The following is a 15,888-nucleotide window of genomic DNA, read 5'->3' on the forward strand; positions in this document are numbered from 1 at the left end:
TATTTTAGAAAATATTTTCATGGAGAATCATAAAGAACTTTCCTCTAATGTAATGTTCTAAAAAGTGGACTGTTGATTTATTCTCTGGAGTATCTACCCCAAGAGGAAAATGTTATCATTGAAACAATACTTAAGGCATAATATCCAAAGAATTTGGAGTCAAAGAAGCTTGGCATGTTAGTAAATTGGGCAGGAGGTTTCTGATTTCTAGTCCTGACCATCATTAACTTTATGTCTTGGAGAAAGTCATGTTCTGACACATGAAAAGTCGGGCTCAGTTGTTTTGTTTGTTTGTTTGTTTGTTTTTGTAAATTGAAAAAGTAGACCTAAATGATCTTGCAGATCCCTTCTATATCTAATAATAAAAGATATTGGTTTGCTTAATTTTGTTGAACCATATTAAAAAATGTGTAAGTCAAGTCAAAATATACAAAAAGAGATCTATTTTGTGGCATTTCAGAAAAAAAGATGTTAGAATAACCTCAGATACTTTCTCATAAGTTGAAAATGTATAATTAAAAGATCTTAAAGGTAACCTAAAACATCAAAGATTCTAAGTATAATAGTCCTGTTCACTTTACTGACTATACTCACAGTAAAATTAATCCTATCACTCCCCATGAGCTGCTAGAATGCTAATTTCTGAATTACAGGATTCAGTGTGTCTGGGACTAGCTACATTTTTTTCATAACATTTGAAATAACACTTAGGCAGACACAACTCTTTTCTCTGAAAGTACACAATAAATTCAAAGCAGAGTAATGGTACAATACATTTTTTCCTTAAAAACAAACCAAAACCCCTAATAGATCTTCTTAATATGTAAAATGACCAGGGTCTTTTTGAATTAGCTACTAGAATCAAAGTATAAAAATTAAAACCTTGGAATTTAACTTAACCATAGATAGTTAACAGTGAAGGATTTAGGCATCTTGATTCAGCACTAATGCTTTTTGGGAAATGTGCAATTAAAATCTACACCTAGAACACCCTCCACACAAACAACAGTGAGTTTGGAAACTGTATTCTTAGTGATATTTAGTACAGCTGGCCATCAGTGGGAAATTCTAGCAACCTACAAATTGTTTAAACTTAAAAGACCTATAATCATCTGAATAAAGAATTCATTTTTTTAATTCATCATTGATTGACAAAGCAAATACTTATTAAGCATTTACTTTACAAGGCACTATTTTAGGACCAAAACCTATGAAGAAACATAAACCAGAGTAAGAGAATAAAGGGGTACTTTATTTTAGGAAAAATGGTCAATGAAGACATCTTCAACGGAGAGACATTTAAGCAAGGATGGATTTAAATGAAGCAGGGAGTAAGACAGGATATTATCTAGGTGAGGTGTGTCACAGAGATAAGAAACATCCCAAGCAAGGAAAGAATTCAGTTCTGATAACATCAATAAAGGAAAGAATTCTGGAGCAATTGTTCCATGAGGACAGAGACCACATCCCTCAATTTATCACCGAGCATCCACCACAATATTTTGCACAGTGTAGGAGCTGATATGTGCTTGGCACTGAGATAAATTGACTAATAAATTCAATACCTGCTACTTTAGAATTCAAGAAAGGAAGAAAGGATATGTTCACTAGCTTTCATCTATCAGCAATGGACTTCAATTTTATTAGGATTTACTGAATGCCAACTATGTGTTCAGCATTGTAAATATTTTTTAAAACCATTTTATTATTTTAAAATGTATATTCTACTATTATATGTGTGTATATATGCTTAGTCATGTCTGACTCTTTGTGACCCCAGAGACTGTAGTCTAACCAGGCTTCTCTATCCATGAAATTTTCCAGGCAAGAATATTGGAGTGGGTTGCCATGATAACATAAAAATATAAAAAGTGAATAGAAACAATAAAGTTGAAATAAGAGTCAAAACTATAAAAATATATTAAATGGCATCTGTTTATTCTTTCAAATTGTTCAAGATTTTCACCAAGTCAGAAAGAAAAGGTCTGAGAATTAAATTTAGTTCAGAGCTTCTTAGCAACCAAGGAAGCAAAAAAACGATGTGAGGTATATTAGAGTAATTAAAGTTCAGTGTGTGTGTGTGTGTGTGTTTAAAACAGAAGATGCAATATCTTTTTATGATAGGCCTTCATGAAAGCTATAAGCCTTACACAGCTGAATGAAGTCATTTATGGAAGAGTTAAATGAAAGCATTCCAACTAAAATGCTTTTTAGTGGACTTACTTGCTATAGAAATGGAATGCAAAAATTTTAAAGCAAGTATATTCATTATAATCTGTAGACTACTTTTCTTAAAATATTAATCTATTAATATTCTTAAGTATATTTTTCTTGGATTCTAGCAAGCAACAATTCAACTAACCCCTAGAAGACTCACCAGCAGGGTTGGCATTCTAAGCTGGTGAGGGAAATGAAACACTCCAGGTGCATATGCAATATGTATAGGTTTAAAAGATGATGTTTGATTTCAAAGTTAAAGTATTTGGACTTCTGCTTCTGACCATATTGGAATAACAAATAATGCCCCCCCCTCAAACAACCAGAAAAATGGACAAAATATATAAAGCAATGGACCAACTGTGATTCCTTAGAGAAGGTAAAATAAGCCTGGTGAATCCAATGAAAGCCCCGGCTATATCCAAAGATAGCTGCCTGGCTGCAGTTCAAGAAGAATCCAGACAGACCCAGCATTCTCACCGAGTTGAGATCAGAGTTGAGAGAAGGCAAGGAGGTTGGAAATTGCAAGAAAAACTATCGCATAGAGATAAAGAATCTGTACAGAGACGGCGCTTCAGGGATCCACTGAGGGTTGCCCACTGAGTCCGACTGAATACTGATAAGCAATTATGTGAGAAAAAACTACCCAAGACTGAAGGACGAACCCCAGTCTGGACAATTCTTCGCATTTATGCAGAGTTAATCACAATCCATGTTCCATCATCCAGTGTGATGACACGGAGTACCAATATGAAACATCATTTAGTTATCACCCTAATATTAAAAGACGCTTACTCCTTGGAAGGAAAGTTATGTCCAACCTAGATAGCATATTCAAAAGCAGAGACATTACTTTGCCAACAAAGGTCCGTCTAGTCAAGGCTATGGTTTTTCCACTGGTCATGTATGGATGTGAGAGTTGGACTGTGACGAAGGCTGAACACAGAAGAATTGATGCTTTTGAACTGTAGTGTCGGAGAAGACTCTTGAGAGTCCCTTGGACAGCAAGGAGATCCAACCAGTCCATTCTGAAGGAGATCAGCCCTGGGATTTCTTTGGAAGGAATGATGCTAAAGCTGAAACTTCAGTACTTTGGCCACCTCATATGAAGAGCTGACTCATTGGAAAAGACTCTGATGCTGGGAGGGATTGGGGGCAGGAGGAGAAGGGGACGACAGAGGATGAGATGGCTGGATGGCCTCACTGACTCGATGAGTCTGGGTGAACTCTGGGAGTTAGTGATGGAAAGGAGGTCTGTCATGCTGCGATTCATGGGGTTGCAAAGAGTCGGACACGACTGAGCGACTGAACTGAACTGACCTGATAATAGTGAAGGTCAATTATCTTTTGACTAAAGGCTACGATGAACCTGTTTTATCTAGTTCAAAAGCAAACTTCAAAAGAATAAAACTGATTCCAAGTAGCTTAACTATGCCAGAAAAAAAGTCTGTCACTATTTAAATAAGCACAACAAATGCCAGCAGCAAATCATATAAAACCCAAAATGTCCAGCATCAATAAAAAGGGAGGAAAATAATATCAATAAACAGGGGAACAATCAATCAATTAAAAAATCCAGAAATAACAAAGATAATGGCATTTGCAGAGAAAGATCTTTTTAAAAAACTATTAAAAATATGCTCCATTTGCTTCAGGATGTAGAGGAAAACACAAATATAATGAAGAAGAACTGTAAGATATAACAAAGAGCCAGGTGGAAATTTAAAGATGAAAATTTCAATATCTGAAATGAAAAGATACAATACATTCTATTGTCAGCAGAGTAAACACTGCAGAAGAAAAATATAACTGAACTTAATTACATAAAAATAGAAAGTATCAAATCCAGTATGTGTAAAGAACCCTTTATTTTTTCAAGGGCTTCCCTGGTAGCTAAGAGGGTAAAGCGTCTGCCTGCAATGCGGTAGACCTAGGTTCGATCCCTGGGTCGGGAAGATCCCCTGAAGAAGGAAATGGCAACCACTCCAGTATTCTTGCCTGGAGAACCCCACGATCGGAAGAGTCTGGTAAGCTACAGTCCACGGGGTCGCAAAGAGTCGGACACGACTGAACGACTTCACTCACTTTACTTTTTCAACTCAATTAGAAAACAAATAACATTTTTTAAAAAGGCAAAATGTTTGAATGATACATTTCACTGAAGAAGATATGTAAATGGCCAATAAGAACATGAAAATATCAACATCATTAGTCATAGGAAAATATAAACTAAAACAGCAATGAGATACCATAGATATTTACTATAATGGGTACAATTTAGAGAATGATAATATATATCAAGCTGATGAAAATGTGGAATCCTTGAAACATTCATACACTGCTAGTGGAATTGCAAATTGGTACAAGCTCTTTGGAAAATAGCTTAGTAGGTTCTTCTAAAACTGAATCTATACTCACCATACACCATCCAGTAAACCCATCCTGTTATATTTACCTCATAGTAATGAAAACGTGTGCATATAGAGTTGTGCTCACATGTCCATAGCAGCTTTATTCAGTTCAGTCACTCAGTCATGTCCGACTCTTTGCAACCCCATGGACTGCAGCACGCCAGGCCTCCCTGTCCATCACCAACTCCCGGAGCTTACTTAAACTCATGTCCATTTAGTCAGTGATGCCATCCAACCATCTCATCCTCTGTCATCCCCTTCTCATCCTCTGTCATCCCCTTCCTCTCCCGCCTTCAATCTTTCCCAGCATCAGGGTCTTTTCAAATGAGTCAGTTCTTCCTATAAGGTGGCCAAAGTATTGGAGTTTCAGCTTCAGCATCAGTCCTTCCAATGAATATTCAGGACCGATTTCCTTTAGGATGGACTGGTTGGATCTCCTTGCTGTCCAAGGGACTCTCAAAAGTCTTCTCCAATGCCACAGTTCAAAAGCATCAATTCTTAGGTGCTCAGTTTTCTTTATAGTCCAACTCTCACAATCATACATGATTATTGGAAAAACCATAGCTTTGACTAGAGGGAAATCATGGATCTGGCCCCCAGGAAGATGAAAGGTCTTATTCTGATGGGCAGGGTCATGCTCAATATATCTTTAATCCAATTTTCTGTTGACGGGTGGGGCTGATTTCCCTCCCTGTTATTTGACCCGAGGCCAAACTATGGTGGAGGTGATGAAGATAATGGCAACCTCCTTCAAAAGGTCACATGCAGGCACTGCTGCAGTCAGTGCCCCCAACTATGCAGCAGGCTACCACTAACCCATGCCTCCACCAGAGACTCCTGGATACTCATGGGCAAGACCCAGTTTCCCCTTCAGTCAGTCTCTCCCATCAAGAAGCTTGCATAAGTCTCTTATCCTTCTCCATTAGAGGGCAGACAGAATGAAAACCACAATCAACATAAAACTAACCAATCTGATCACATGGACCACAGCCTTGTATAACTCAATGAAACTATGAGCCATGCCATGTAGGGCCACCCAAGATGGACAGGTCATGGTGGAGAGTTCTGACAAAACGTGGTCTACTGGAGAAGGGAATGGCAAACAACTTCAGTATTCTTGCCTTGAGAACCCTATGAACAGTATGAAAAGGGAAAAAGATAGGACACTGAAAGATGAACTCCCCAGGTCAGTAGGTTCCCAAAATGCTACTGGAGATCAGTGGAGAAATAACTCCAGAAAGCATGAAGAGACAGAGCCAAAGCAAAAACAACAGCTGTTTGGATGCAATGGGTGATGGAATTAAAGTCCAATGCTGTAAAGAGCAATATTGCATAGACCTGGAAAGTTAGGTCCATGAATCAAGGCCAATTGGAAGTGGTCAGACAGGAGATAGCAAGAGTGAACATCAGACATTTTAGGAATCAGCAAACTAAAATGGACTGGAATAGGTGAATTTAACTCAGATGACCATTATATCTACTACTGTGGGCAAGAATCCCTTAGAAGAAATGCAGTAGCCATCACAGTCAACAGAAGAGTCCAAAATGCAGTACCTGGATGCAATCTCAAAAATGACAGAATGATCTCTGTTCATTTCCAAGGCAAGGCATTCAATATCACAGTAATCCAAGTCTATGTCCAAACCAATAATGCTAAAGAAGATGAAGTTGAATGGTTCTATGAAGACCTATAAGACCTTCTAGAACTAAAACCCAAAGAAGATGTCCTTTTCATTATCAGATCAGATCAGATCAGTCGCTCAGTAGTGTCCGACTCTTTGCGACCCCATGAATCGCAGCACGCCAGGCCTCCCTGTCCATCACCAACTCCCGGAGTTCACTCAGACTCACGTCCATCGAGTCAGTGATGCCATCCAGCCATCTCATCCTCTGTCATCCCCTTCTCCTCTTGCCCCCAATCCCTCCCAGCATCAGAGTCTTTTCCAATGAGTCAACTCTTCACAGGAGGTGGCCGGACTAGAATGCAAAAGTAGGAAGTCAAGAAATACCTGGAGTAACAGGCAAATTTAGCCTTGGAGTACAGAATGAAGCAGGGCAAAGGCTAACAGAGTTTTGCCAAGAGAACGCCCTGGTCATAGCGAACACCCTCTTCCTACAACACAAGAGAAGAATCTACACATGGCCATCACCAGATGGTCAATACCGAAATCAGACTAATTATATTCTTTGCAGCCAAAGATGGAGAAGCTCTATCTATACAGCCAGCAAAAACAAGACCAAGCGCTGACTGTGGCTCAGATTATGAACTCCTTATAGCCAAATTTAGACTTAAATTGAAGAAAGTAGGGAAAACCACTAAACCATTAAGGTATGACATAAATCAAAATCCCTTACGATTAAGGAAGTGGAAGTGACAAATAGATTCGAGGGGTTAGATCTGATAAGAGTGCCTGGAGAACTACGGACAGAGGTTCGTGACATTGTATAGGAGGCAGTGATCAAGCCCATCCTCAAGAAAAAGAAATGCAAAAAGGTAAAATGGTTGTCTGAAGAGGCCTTACAAATAGCTGTGAAAAGAAGAGAAGGGAAAGGCAAAGGAGAAAAGGAAAAATATACCCATTTGAATGCAGAGTTCCAAAGAAGACCAAGGAGAGATAAGAAAGCCTTCCTCAGTGATCACCGCAAAGAAATGGAGAAAAACAATAGAATGGGCTTTAATACAATAGCCAAAACCTGGAAATAACCCAAATATTCATCAGCTAAGTAGATTAAAATATTGTGGAATATCCCTTCATAAACACCATTCAACAATAAAGGAGCAAACTTCTGATTCATAACAACACAAGATAAATCTGAAAAGCATTATGTTCGATGAAAGAAACCAGATACAAAAGACAGTACACTTGACTTCATTTGTTTGGTGTTCTAGAAAAGGCAAAACTACAGTGATAGAAAGAATCCCAGTGATTGCAGAGGGCTGAGAAGGAGACTGACTGCAAAGTGGCAGGAGGGGAGTTTTTAGGGGCGATGGCAGTTTGTATATCTACTACAACCTTGTCCAATAGAAATTGTCTATTGTCCAATAGAAATATAGGGCCAGCTATACATGTAATTTCCCTGGAATAGGAAATGGCAACCTACTCCAGTTCTTGCTTGAAAAATTCCATGGACAGAGGAATTTGGCAGACTTAAGTCCATGGAGTTGCAAAGAGTCAGACCTGATTGAGCATACACAGATGCATAGATCATACATATAATTTAAATATTCTACTAGCCACATTATGTGTGTGTGTGTGTGTGCCCAGTCATGTCCAATCCTTTATGACCCTGTGGACTATAGACCACCAGGATCCTCTGTTCAGGCAATTTCCTAGGTAAGAATACTGGAGTGAGTTGCCACGCCCTCCTCCAGAGGATCTTCCTGAACCCAGAGATCAAACCCACATCCCTTGTGACCCCTGCATTGGCAGGTGGATTCTTTACCACTAGTAACACTTGGGAAGAATGGGAGAGGATGAGATAGTTAGATAGCATCACCGACTCAATGAACATGAATTTAAGCAAGCTCCAGGAGACTGTGGAGGACAGAGAAGCCTAGTGTGCTGCACTTCATGGGGTTGCAGAGTCGGACACTGCTTAGCAACTGAACAGCAACAGTACTAACCACAGTAAAAAAGTGAATGGGAAGAGGTCATATTAATTTTAGTATTATATTTTTATTTAATTTGAGATATCTAAATATTTTCAATGAACAATCCATATAAATTATTAATGAGATATTTCACTTTCTTTCATACTAAGCCTTTGAAGCCTTTGTATATTTTGCACTTAAATGAGGGTGAAAAAGTAGAGTGAAAAAGCTGATTTAAAACTCAACATTCATAAAACTAAGATCATGGCATCCAGTCCCACCACTTCATGGCAAATAGATGGAGAAAAAGTAGAAACAGTGACAAATTTCATTTTCTTGGGCTTCAAAATCACTACAAATGGTGACTGCAGCCATAAAATTAGTAGATGCTTTACTCCTTGGAAGAAGAGCTATGACAAACCTAGACAGTGTATTAAAAAGCAGAAACATCACTCTGCCAACAAAGGTCTGTATACTCAAAGCTACTTTTCCAGTAGTCATGTATGGATATAAGAGTTGGATCATAAAGAAGGCTGAGTGCTGAAGAATTGATGATTTTGAATTGTGGTGCTGGAGAAGACTTTTGAGAATCCCTTAGACAGCAAGGATATCAAACCAGTCAATCCTAAAGGATATCAACCTTGGATGTTTGGAAAGACTGATACTGAAGCTGAAGCTCCAATACTGTGGCCACCTGATGTGAAGAACTGACTCACTGGAAAAGACCCTGATGCTGGGAAAGACTGAGGGCAGAAGGAGAAGGGGGTGACAGAGGATGAGATGGTTGGATGGATGGCATCACTAATTCCATGGACATGAGTGTGAGCAACCTCCGGGAGACAGTAAAGGACAGGGAAGCATGGCATGCTTCAGTCCATGGAGTTGCAAAGAGTTGGATATGACTTAGCTACTGAACAACAGCGAACTACTACAAAGCACAAGCTAATTAGGACTAGCCACAATTTAAGTGATCAATACCACAAGTGGCTGGTGGCTACCATTTTGGACAAGGTAGTTCCACATTATGATTGTGGTTGTGGTTACACAACTGTATACTTTTATCAAAACTCATTGAATCATACATTCAAAGTTGGCAGAGTTTATTGTATATAAGATATATAAAGCTAATTTTTTTTAAAAAAGCAAAGTAGTTGATTTGTGAGTCTGCTCACAAAAAAGACCTTTTCTCCCACCCTAGAAAGCAAGGCTCAAGAATACAGAGGAAATAGAAAAACAAACAAACAAGAAACACTCCTGTATAAGAAATTTAAAATCTAAAGGGAAAGCAAAACTAATATAAATTATATTGCAAAGCAATCCATGACATACATAATATCGAAGTGGTTTTGGTTCCAACTTCAAGTTCAGTAAATTGGTTCTAGGAACTAATGCCACCGATTCTGAACTAAAATAGCAAGACACATATATAAAAGCTGGCAGGTTATTTTTCTATGAACCTTATCACAACTAAGTCCTTTAGTTCAATGCAAGAAATAACAGAAATCAGGAATCCTGATCTGTATCCTGAATATTCCTCCACTAGTTAGTTATGTGATATACTTATCTGACTAGTTTCCTCTCTGTAATAATAACTGCACCACTTTAAGTTGCTTCACCATTCTTTTAAATTACCTTGTATGTACTCACTGCTGCATCGGGCATTTTGCATCATTCATTTCTCTCTACAACAAAGTTTAGCAAGGACGATTATCCAAATTTTATAGGTAAGCAAACTAAGACTTAAAGAAGTAACTTACTCAAGATTGCAAGCTATTAAGTACTGAATTAGATTTAAATGAAGGTTCTTCTAGTTCAAAAAGCCCATATACATTCTACTAGACACCATTTGCTCCCAAGATAGACTTAAGGCTGGATGTTCTCCAAGGACTGATGATACACTACAGCACAAAGTGGTGACCAAGAACACAAATCCTAGGGTCATTGCTGCTGCTGCTAAGTCACTTCAGTCATGTCTGACTCTGTGTGACCCCATAGACGGCATTGTTAAAATTCCACCCCTGCCTCTGAAAGATTTTACTGAACCACGTCTCCATTTCTTCATACTGTCTAGTATGCAAAGATTCTGCAGTCAGACTCCCCAGGTGCATTGCTTATCTGTTGTGTGATTTGGGGGACATTACTTAATCCCTATTCTTCTTAACTTCCCCAAAGATAGTGAGGACAAAATAAGTTAGTATGATTTAGACATTTAGAATTGTGGTTGGCTCTATAACTGTTGTTAGCTATTATCATTGTGTTTCTAGATGACTGTGGCAATCACTTTAAATTTTACAGTTCTAATGATTCTATAATTTATAAATTATTGTGCACAAACAGTGAACCATTTTCCCTTTGAATTTGTGTTTTGCCTTAAAAATTCCAAAGTGGTTTGCAAAGTTTATAAGCTAAGAGTGATTTTTAGTTTTCAGTCGATTAAATCCTAATGCTAAAAAGAAAAAGTGAAAATTAATCACTCAGTCGTGTCTGACTCTTTGTGATCCCATAAGAGTAGCCCACCAGGCTCTTCTGTTCATGGAATTCTCCAGGCAAGAGTACTGGAATGGGTTGCCATTTCCTTCTCCAGGGGATCTTCCTGACTCTGGGATTGAACCCGAGTCTCCTGCACTGCAGGCAGGTTCTCTACTGTTTGAGCCACCAGGGAAGCCCAATGCTAAAATGCTAAAAAGAAACTGCTTTTAATACAACTGTCCAAACTAAAAGAAGCCTAGTTTGGATGGATATGCCTTCTGTTGCAGGGACTTATTAGTTCATTAGGTACGTGAGAGATCTTTGAAAGGTTCTTCTGTTAGGCAACAACTCTAAACTCAGTCTATTATTTTGAAAAGTCATTAACCATTAAGTTTTTATAAAATCTAAAGGGCAGCCCTTCGTCTAACATATCAAGCTGCTACCTCTTTCAGAGTCAGTGTATTTTCTATTCTTTCTGTCTGGAATTCTCTTGACTCATACAGAATCTCTTACCTTCCCTAAGGTCTCTGATCAGATGTCACTTCCTCAGAAAGTTCTTCCCTAACCACCTTTTACTGCTCTCATCCATTGGTTTTACTTCATATATTTCTCATGCCTTGACTATGAGTTATACTGATTTTCTTAATGTGTGTTGTATATGTGTGTATGTGTGTTTTCCTATAATTTCAATGACTTTGTTCAATGGAGTATCCACAATACCTAGAACTGTACCTAGCATAGAAGAGAAGTACAATTTTAGAAACCATTGAATGTAAGGATGAACCTCAGAGGTCCAAATGATCCCTTGGTCTGTTCTGGTTCTAAATGTTTGACTCTAAAATTTAAGGGGCATAGAGGTAAACTGATTTGTCACTCTTCTTGGCATAGAACTAAAACATCAAATTACAAATAGGTCCATTTCAAAATGCTTGCTAAACAAGCAATTTTAAGGATAATTCAACAAAGTTTCTTGAAAAATAAATACATAAATTAATGCTTGTATGAAAAAAGTTAAAGAAGAAATTCACTTCAGCTAGATTAGGATTAGTGTTGTCCATTTTCTAGAAGTTTCAAGTAAGTAAGACTAGGATAAGTCTTTGCCTCTCTCATTGCTGTTGGCCACTATAGAAAGGGCATATTGATAACAAGACACTTTGACCTAAACTACAGCACAGAAGATTAGAGATATGATATATCATACTGAAAAAAGAAAGCACAGCTTTTAAAGCCCAAGAACATCCTAGATCCTAACCTCAGCTTCACTGCTATTATGCCATCCAGGATATGTTATTTACTGTCCCTATTCCTCAATCACACGCTAGTAAAGTAATGCTCAAAATTCTCCAAGCCAGGCTTCAGCAATACGTGAACCATGAACTTCCTGATGTTCAAGCTGGTTTTAGAAAAGGCAGAGGAACCAGAGATCAAATTGCCAACATCCACTGGATCATGGAAAAAGCCAAGAGAGTTCCAGAAAAACATCTATTTCTGCTTTCTTGACTATGCCAAAGCCTTTGACTGTGTGGATCACAATAAACTGTGGGAAATTCTGCAAGAGATGGGAATACCAGACCACCTGATCTGCCTCTTGAGAAATTTGTATGCAGGTCAGGAAGTAACAGTTAGAACTGGACATGGAACAACAGACTGGTTCCAAATAGGAAAAGGAGTACATCAAGGCTGTATATTGTCACCCTGTTTATTTAACTTATATGCAGAGTATATCATGAGAAACGCTGGACTGGAAGAAACACAAGCTGGAATCAAGATTGCCGGGAGAAACATCAATAACCTCAGATATGCAGATGACACCACCCTTATGGCAGAAAGTGAAGAGGAACCCAAAAGCCTCTTGATGAAAGTGAAAGTGGAGAGTGAAAAAGTTGGCTTAAAGCTCAACATTCAGAAAACGAAGATCATGGCATCCGGTCCCATCACTTCATGGCAAATAGATGGGGAAACAGTGGAAACAGTGTCAGACTTTATTTTTCTGGGCTCCAAAATCACTGCAGATGGTGACTGCAGCCATGAAATTAAAAGACTCTTACTCCTTGGAAGGAAAGTTATGACCAACCTAGATAGCATATTCAAAAGCAGAGACATTACTTTGCCAACAAAGGTCCGTCTAGTCAAGGCTATGGTTTTTCCTGTGGTCATGTATGGCTGTGAGAGTTGGACTGTGAAGAAGGCTGAGCACAGAAGAATTGATGCTTTTGAACTGTAGTGTCGGAGAAGACTCTTGAGAGTCCCTTGGACTGCAAGGAGATCCAATCAGTCCATTCTAAAGGAGGTCAGCCCTAGGATTTCCTTGGAGGAAATGATGCTAAAGCTGAAACTCCAGTACTTTGGCCACCTCATGTGAAGAGTTGACTCATTGGAAAAGACTCTGATGCTGGGAGGGATTGGGGGCAAGAGGAGAAGGGGACGACAGAGGATGAGATGGCTGGATGGCATCACTGACTCGATGGACGTGAGTCTGAGAGAACTCTGGTAGTTGGTGATGGACAGGGAGGCCTGGCATGCTGCGATTCATGGTATTGCAAAGAGTCAGACACGACTGAGCGACTGATCTGATCTGATCTGATGTGATGTACAAAGTTCCCAAACTTTTTCTAAATTGTTTCTCCTAAGTGATGAATGTGGCCAAGAAGACTAGTTAAGGGATCTTTGGATCTTTCTTGACTAAAATCTCCTCCTGTTCTAAGCTTACTTCTACTTTCTCAATTCCAGTCTCTCTAGACTTTTTTGGGCTCCTCTCAATTCTCACAGGTCCTTTGTACATGTTCTTTTCTCTGTCTATACTATTTCCATCCATCTTTTCTTTCCTCATGCCTATCCAACCCTTCAACCCTTCATTTCTTAGCTCAAATGTTACTTCTGAGAGATTTTCCCTCATCCCTGAATCAGAACAGATGTCCTTGTTAAACTCACCACATTGTGTATCCTCTCTTTATAGTTCTGATCAAAGTTACATTTTTATTTTTATTTGTACGTACGTGCATGCATGCTCAGTCGTGTCTGACTCTTTGTAACCCATGGGCTGTGGTCTGCCAGGCTCCTCTGCCCATGGAATTTTCCAGGAAATAATACTGAAATAGGTTGCCATTTCCTCCTCCAGGGGAACTTCCTGACTCAGGGATTGAACCCGCATCTCTTGCACTCCTGCATTGGCAGGCAGATTCTTTACCACTGCACCACCTGGAAACCCCTTTGTTTGTACTTTCATTTAATTCATTTATAATTCCCAATAACTTCATTTTTTCAAGCTTTTTGAGTTAGGAATCATGTTTACATTATTTACCATTGTACTATGAGCACTTAACACACAGACAGATTCATAGTAGGTCCATGATAAATATCTGAAAGAATAAACAGATAATATGCAAAGAAATCTGTATACAGGTCAGGAAGCAACAGTTAGAACTGGACATGGAACAAAAGACTGGTTCCGGAAGAGTAAGTCAAGGCTGTCTATTGTCACCCTGCTTATTTAACTTATATGTAGAGCACATCATGAGAAACCCTGGGCTGGATGAAGCATAAACTGGAATCAAGATTGCCGGGAGAAAATATCAATAACCTCAGATATGCAGATGACACCACCCTTATGGCAGAAAGTGAAGAAGAACTATAAGAGCCTCTTGATGAAAGTGAAAGAAGAGAGTGAAAAGTTGGCTTAAAACTCAACATTCAGAAAACTAAGATCATGGCATCCGGTCTCATCACTTCATGGTAAATAAATGGGGAAACAATGGAAACAGTGACAGACTTTATTTTTTAAGGCTCCAAAATCACTGCAGATGGTAAAGACGCTTGCTCCTTGGAAGAAAAGTTATGACCAAACTAGACAGCATATTAAAAAGTAGAAACATTACTTTGCCAACAAAGGTCCATGTAGTCAAAGCTATGGCTTTTCCAGTAGTCGTATATGGATGTGAGAGTTGGACTATAAAGAAAGCTGAGCACCAAAGAATTGATGCTTTTGAACTGTGGTGTTGGAGAAGACTCTTGAGAGTCCCTTGGACAGCAAGGAGATCCAGCCAGTCAATCCTAAATCGGTCCTGAATATTCATTGGCAGGACTGATGCTGAAGCTGAAACTCCAATACTTTGGCCACCTGATGTGAAGAGCTGACTCATTTGAAAAGACCCTGATGCTGGGAAAGATTGAGGGCAGGAGGAGAAGGGGATGACAGAGGATGAGATAGTTAGATGGCATCACCAACTCGATGGACATGGGTTTGGGTAGACTCCAGGTGTTGGTGATGGACAGGGAGGCCTGGCGTGCTGCAGTTCATGGGCTCACAAAGAGTCAGACACGACTGAGAAACTGAACTGAACTGAAGTTTCATCTGCTGGGTACGTCTATGGATAGTAGTCAATTAGAAGTGATAGGAAAAGTATCCTAATTTAGAAAAAATTTAGGATCAGGCATACCATGAAAACACTGTACAATCTAACATGTGATTTTACTTTGTAATTTCCGTATAATCATTTATTAGAGTTATTAATGTCCATGGGGAAAGAGCTTTTCCTTATAAACACAGTGACACAGTGAGCAGTAACCTGAATTTTTTGGAACCTCATTCTTTAGAAGGAGAGTTTTCTTCTGAGCTTTTGAAGTTGCCCACAAGAGTTATGTCGTTGCTTATAACCAAGGAAACCACAGGAAACTTGGTTGCTAGGAAACCACTGAATTGTCTCCATGAAGATCACCACAGTAGGCTTGGCTTGAATAGAACAGATGCTAGGAAAATAAAATTATGAAGTTATAGCCACTTTTTTTTTCAACCTAGGATGTCTCTTTAATTGCCAGTTAAATCTCTTCTCCTAAGAGGAACCATTTGTCCTTTCTGAAAGGCCATCACACAGGTAGAACAGGGGCCGCCACAGGGCGCTGCCAGGGCTGCAGGAAATGGGCACTGTATCTTGTGTGAATCTCGGCTGCAGTACCCCGATTCTTCCCTTCCCCAATTAATTTAGCCACCTAGGGAAGGGATGTAGTGACAGCTACTGTCACCCCAGCTGAGGGACAGATTATTTTAAAAAACATGCACATTTGTAACTGAATATTTTCAGACCTATGACTTCCAACAATCTCTAGTATGCTTTAAGGAGAACAGAAGTCCATGCCTCCTTCTTCAATTTTTAAATTAAATTGTGATGATACAACTTAAGGACAAAGAAATGGCTAACCTTG

General features: G+C 39.1%; 1 protein-coding gene across 1 annotated transcript in view; it reads right to left on the reverse strand.

Moving 5' to 3' along the window:
* Positions 1-15,888, reverse strand: part of PDE4B (phosphodiesterase 4B) — a 650,415-nt gene that overhangs the window by 303,807 nt on the left and 330,720 nt on the right. The window lies entirely within an intron of this gene.

The sequence above is a fragment of the Bubalus kerabau genome, chromosome 6 (genome assembly GCF_029407905.1).
Source record: "Bubalus kerabau isolate K-KA32 ecotype Philippines breed swamp buffalo chromosome 6, PCC_UOA_SB_1v2, whole genome shotgun sequence".
In the NCBI taxonomy this organism is placed as follows: Eukaryota; Metazoa; Chordata; class Mammalia; order Artiodactyla; family Bovidae; genus Bubalus; species Bubalus kerabau.